The sequence below is a fragment of the Heterodontus francisci genome, chromosome 11 (genome assembly GCF_036365525.1).
Source record: "Heterodontus francisci isolate sHetFra1 chromosome 11, sHetFra1.hap1, whole genome shotgun sequence".
NCBI classification, from domain to species: domain Eukaryota; kingdom Metazoa; phylum Chordata; class Chondrichthyes; order Heterodontiformes; family Heterodontidae; genus Heterodontus; species Heterodontus francisci.
The window spans coordinates 30,756,510-30,762,509 of NC_090381.1; positions in this window are offsets into that span (position 1 = coordinate 30,756,510).

The window sequence follows — 6,000 nt, forward strand, 5'->3', positions numbered from 1 at the left end:
ACAGCACAGATTTAAGATAATTGGCAAAAGAACCAAAGATGACATGAGGAAAAATGTTTTTACGCAGCGAATGGTTAGGATTTAGAATGATGATAAAAGCAAAATACTGCAGATGCTGGAAATCTGAAATAAAAACGAGAAATGCTGGAAATACTCAGTAGGTCTGGCAGCATCTGTGGAGAGAGAAGCAGAGTTAACAGTTCAGGTCAATGACCTGAAACGTTAATCTGCTTCTCTCTCCACAGATGCTGCCTGCCCTGCTGCGTATTTCCAGTATTTCTTGATTTTATATAGGATTTGGAATGCACTGCCTGATAGGGTGCTGGATACAGATTTAACTGTAGCCTTCAAAAGGGAATTGGATAAATACTTGAAGGAAAAGAACATTATAGGGCTACAAGGAAAGAGCAGGGGAGTGGGACTAATTGGATTCATCTCCAAAAGAGCAAGCGCAGACTCAGACAGGAGCTGTCAGACAAAATTTGATACCAAGCCCATACAGAGATATTAGGACAGGTGACCAAAAGCTTGGTAAAACAGCTAGGTAGTTCGGACCGTCGTAAAGGAAGAGAGGTGGAGATGTTTAGGGAGGGAATGCCAGAGTGTAGGACCTATGCAGTTAAAGGCACTACCACCAATGGTGGGACGATGGAAATCAAGGATGTGCACGTGACCAGAATTGGAGGAGCGCAGCAATCTTGGAGGGTTGTAGGGCTGGAGGTGGTTACAGAGATAGGGATGCGAGGCCTTGGAAGGTGCTGAACATAAGGATGAAAATTTTTAATTTGACGTCTTGCTGATCTGGAACCTAGGTAGATATGTGAAACAAAACAGAAAGTGTTTGAAACCCTCAGCAGGTTAAATACCTCTGTTAAGGTTCTCTTGGAGAAATTAAAGCTCAGAGGACTCAGGTGGAAAAGGTAGGATACAAAATAGTTCCAAACAAACAAAAGGGAAGAGAGTAGAATAATAGTCAAAAATTGTGCTTTGGGCACTAGTGGGAAAACTAAAAGATGTAAAGTAATTACACCAAAAAAATTAAGAAATATGTGAATGAAACATGAGAGCAGAAGGATGTGTGGCCCAAATAAGCCTTCTTTGTATAAATGTACAGAGTATAAGGAACAAGTTCAATGAATTTCAGGCACAAATTCAACTTGGAAGGTATGGCATAATAATGGTAATATTGTCGGCGACCACGCTCTGGAAGTGGTTCAAGAGTTCACCTACCTAGGCTCAACTATCACCAGTAACCTGTCTCTAGATGCAGAAATCAACAAGCGCATGGGAAAGGCTTCCACTGCTATGTCCAGACTGGCCAAGAGAGTGTGGGAAAATGGCGCACTGACACGGAACACAAATGTCCGAGTGTATCAAGCCTGTGTCCTCAGTACCTTGCTCTATGGCAGTGAGGCCTGGACAACGTATGTCAGCCAAGAGCGACGTCTCAATTCATTCCATCTTCGCTGCCTTCGGAGAATACTTGGCATCATGTGGCAGGACCGTAGCTCCAACACAGAAGTCCTCGAGGCGGCCACCATCCCCAGCTTATACATACTACTGAGTCAGCGGCACTTGAGATGGCTTGGCCATGTGAGCCGCATGGAAGATGGCAGGATCCCCAAAGACACATTGTACAGCGAGCTCGCCACTGGTATCAGACCCACCGGCCGTCCATGTCTCCGCTTTAAAGATGTCTGCAAACGCGACATGAAGTCCTGTGACATTGATCACAAGTCATGGGAGTCAGTTGCCAGCATTCGCCAGAACTGGCGGGCAGCCATAAAGGCGGGGCTAAAGTGTGGCAAGTCGAAGAGACTTAGCAGTTGGCAGGAAAAAAGACAGAAGCGCAAGGGAAGAGCCAACTGTGTAACAGCCCCGACAAATAGATTTTTCTGCAGCACCTGTGGAAGAGTCTGTCACTCTAGAATTGGCCTTTATAGCTACTCCAGGCGCTGCTCCACAAACCACTGACCACCTCCAGGCGCTTACCCATTGTCTCGCGAGACAAGGAGGCCAAAGAAGAATATTGTCAATGAAGATAAGAAAATGACAGACTTGATGATGATTACTTAACGTCAATATTTACAGTAGAGGAAGAGGTCAGTACGACGAAGATCCCAAGGAAACTAATATTGAGTCATGGACAGGGACTCACCAAAATTAACATAACAGAATAACAGTAATGAAGAAAATATTGGCACGAAAGAGTGACAAGTCCCCAGGACCAAATGGTTTCCATCCCAGAGTTTTAAAGGAAGTAGGTGAGAACGATGGAATGCCTACAGATGCCCTAACTATAATCTCCCAAAGTTCTCTCGATTCGGGAATTGTTCCTATAGATTGGAAAATTGCACATCTTTCCACTATTTAAAACAGGTGAGAGAGGGAAACCAGGGAATTATAGACTAATTAGCCTAATATCTGTTGACAAAAAATTGCTAGAGTCTATAATTAAGGATATTGACTGAATACCTTGAACATTTTCAGCTAATCAAAGAAAGCCAACATGGATTTGTAAAGGGTAGATCATGCCTGATAAACCTAATTGAATATTTTGAAGAGGTGACTAAGGTAGTGGACAGGCCTAGGAATGTTATTTATATGGACTTCCTGAGGGCATTTGATAAAGCCCTTTATAAGAGACTGTTAGCTAAAGGTGAAGCTCATGGAATTGAGGCAAATTATTAACCTGATTAGAAAATTGGCTGAGCGGCAGGAGAGACAGAGATTAGGGATAATAGGCAGGTACCCTAATTGTCAGGATGTGACTAGTGGTGTCTGGCAAATTGTTTATCCCTGTCTGGCGCAAAATTAAATCGGGAAAGGTAGCCAAACCATGGCTTACAAGGGAAATTAGAGATAACATTAGATCCAAGGAAGAGGCATATAAATTTGCCAGGAAAAACAACAGACCTGAGGATTGGGAGCAGTTTAGAATTCAGCAAAGGAGGACCAAGGGATTGATTAAGAAGGGGAAAATAGAGTACGAGAGCAAGCTTGCGGGGAACATAAAAACTGACTGTAAAAGTTTCTATAGGTATGTGAGGAGAAAATGATTGGTGAAGACAAATGTAGGTCCCTTACAGTCAGAAACAGGGGAATTTATTATGGGGAACAAAGAAATGGCTGACCAACTAAATGCATACTTTGGTTCTGTCTTCACAAAGGAGGACACAAATATCATACCAGAAATGTTGGGGAACACAGGGTTTAGTGAGAGGGAGTAACTGAAATAAATCAGTATTAGTAGAGAAATGGTGTTGGGGAAATTGATGGGATTGATGGGTAGCTAATGTAACCCCACTATTTAAAAAAGGAGGTAGAGAGAAAGCAGGGAATTACAGACCAGTCAGCCTGACGTCGGTAGTGGGGAAAATTCTAGAGTCCATTATCAAAGATTTTATAGCAGAACACTTGGAGAACAGTGGTAGAATTGGGCAGAGTCAGCATGGATTTACGAAAGGGAAATCATTCTTGACAAATCTACTAGAATTCTTCGAGGATGTAACGAGTAAAGTTGATGAGGGGGAGCCAGTGGATGTGGTTTATTTGGACTTTCAGAAGGCTTTTGACAAAGTCCCACATAAGAGATTAGCATGTAAAATTAAAGTGCATGGGTTTGGGAGTAGTGTATTGCGATGGATAGAAAATTGGTTGGCGGATAGGAGACAAAGAGTAGGGATAAATGGGTCTTTTTCTGAAGGGCAGGCAGTGACTAGTGGGGTACCGCAGGGTCGGTGCTAGGACCCCAGCTATTCATAATATACGTTAATGATTTAGATGAGGGAACTAAATGTAATATCTCCAAATTTGCAGATGGCACAAAACTGGCTGGGAGGGTGAGTTGTGAGGAGGATGCAGAGAGGCTTCAGGGTGATTTGGACAAGTTGAGTGAGTGGGATAATGCATGGCAGATGCAGTATAATGTGGATAAATGTGAGGTTATCCACTTTGGTAGCAAAAACAGGAAGGCAGATTATTATCTGAACGGCTATAAACTGAGAGAGGGGAATATGCAACAAGACCTGGGTGTTCTCGTACACCAGTCGCTGAAGGTAAGCATGCAGGTCCAACAGGCGGTAAAAAAGGCAAATGGTATGTTGGCATTCATAGCGAGAGGATTCAAGTACAGGAGCAGGGATGTCTTGCTGCAATTATACAGGGCCTTGGTGATGCCACACCTGGAATATTGTGTGCAGTTTTGGTCTCCTTATCTGAGGAAGGATGTTCTTGCTATAGAGGGAGTGCAGCGAAGGTTTACCAGACTGATTCCTGGGATGGCTGGACTGACGTATGAGGAGAGATTGAGTCGGTTAGGATTATATTCGCTGGAGTTCAGAAGAGTGAGGGGGGATCTCATAGAAACCTATAAAATTCTATCAGGTCTTGACAGGGGAGATGCAGGAAGGATGTTCCCGATGGTGGGCAGTCTAGAACCAGGGGTCATAGTCTAAGGATACGGGGTAAATCTTTCAGGACTGAGATAAGGAGAAATTTCTTCACCCAGAGAGTGGTGCGCCTGTGGAATTCACTACCACAGAAAGCAGTTGAGGCCAAAACATTGTATGTTTTCAAGAAGGAGTTAGATATAGCTCTTGGGGCGAAAGGGATCAAAGGATATTGGGCGCAAGTGGGAACAGGTTACTGAGTTGGATGATCAGCCATGATCATAATGAATGGCAGAGCAGGCTCAAAGGACCGAATGGCCTACTCCTGCTCCTATTTTTCTATGTTTCTACGCAAGGATCTGTGTTGGGGCCTCAACAATTCACCCTATTTATTAATGACTTAAATGATGGGATAGAAAGTCACATATCCAAGTTTTCCAATGGCACAAAGATAGGCGGCATTGTAAACAGTGTAGGTGGCATTACAAAGAGACATTAATAGACTAAGTCAATGGAAAGAACTGCGGCAAATGGATTTCAATATAAGCAAATATGAGGTCATCCAATTTGGACCTGTAAAGGACAGAACAGGTGAAATGGTGAAAAGCTGGAAGCAGTGGAGATCCAAAGAGACTTGGGGGTCCAGGCATATAGATCATTAAAGTGTCATGGACAGGTACAGAAAATAATCAAAAAGGCTAATGGAATTCTGGATTTTATATCTAGAGGACGAGAATACAAGGGGTATTCCATGGCACCCCATCCACAAATATTCACTCTCTGCATCACCGACGCACAGTGGCAGCAGTGTGTACCATCTACAAGATGCACTACAGCAATGCACCAAGGCTCCTTAGACAGCACCTTCCAAATCCGTGACCTCTACCAACTAGAAGGACAAGGACAGCAAATGCATGGGAACACCACCACCTGCAGGTTCCCCTTCAAGTCTCACACCATCCTGACTTGGAACTATATCGCCGTTCCTTCACTGTCGCTGGGTCAAAATCCTGCAACTCCCTTCCTAACAGCACTGTGGGTGTGCCTACCCCACATGGACTGCAGCGGTTCAAGAAGGCAGCTCACCACCACCTTCTCAAGGGCAATTCGGGATGGGCAATGAATGCTGGCCTGGCCAGCGACGCCCACATCCCATGAATGAATTTAAAAAAAGATCGCTGTAGCTATACAAAGCCCTGGTTCGACCACACCTGGTATATCATATCCAGTTCTGGGCATCACACCTTTAGCAGGATGTATTGGCCTTGGAGGGAGTACAGCGTAGATTTACCAGAATATTATCTGGACTCCAAAAGTTAAATTATGAGGATCGATTACACAAGCTAGCATTGTATTTCCTGGAATTTAATAGGTTAAGGGTGATTTGATCTAAGTTTTCAAGGTATTAATGGGGAACTGATAAGGGTAAATAGAGAGTATCCACTTCTGCTGGTTGGGGAGTCTATGGCTAGTGGGCATAGTCTAAAAACAAGAGTTGGACCATTGAAGAGTGAAATTAGGAAACAATTCCAGATGCAAAGGGTGGTAGAAGTTTGTAACTCTCTTCTGAAAATAGCAATTGATGCCAGATCAATTGTTTATTTCAACT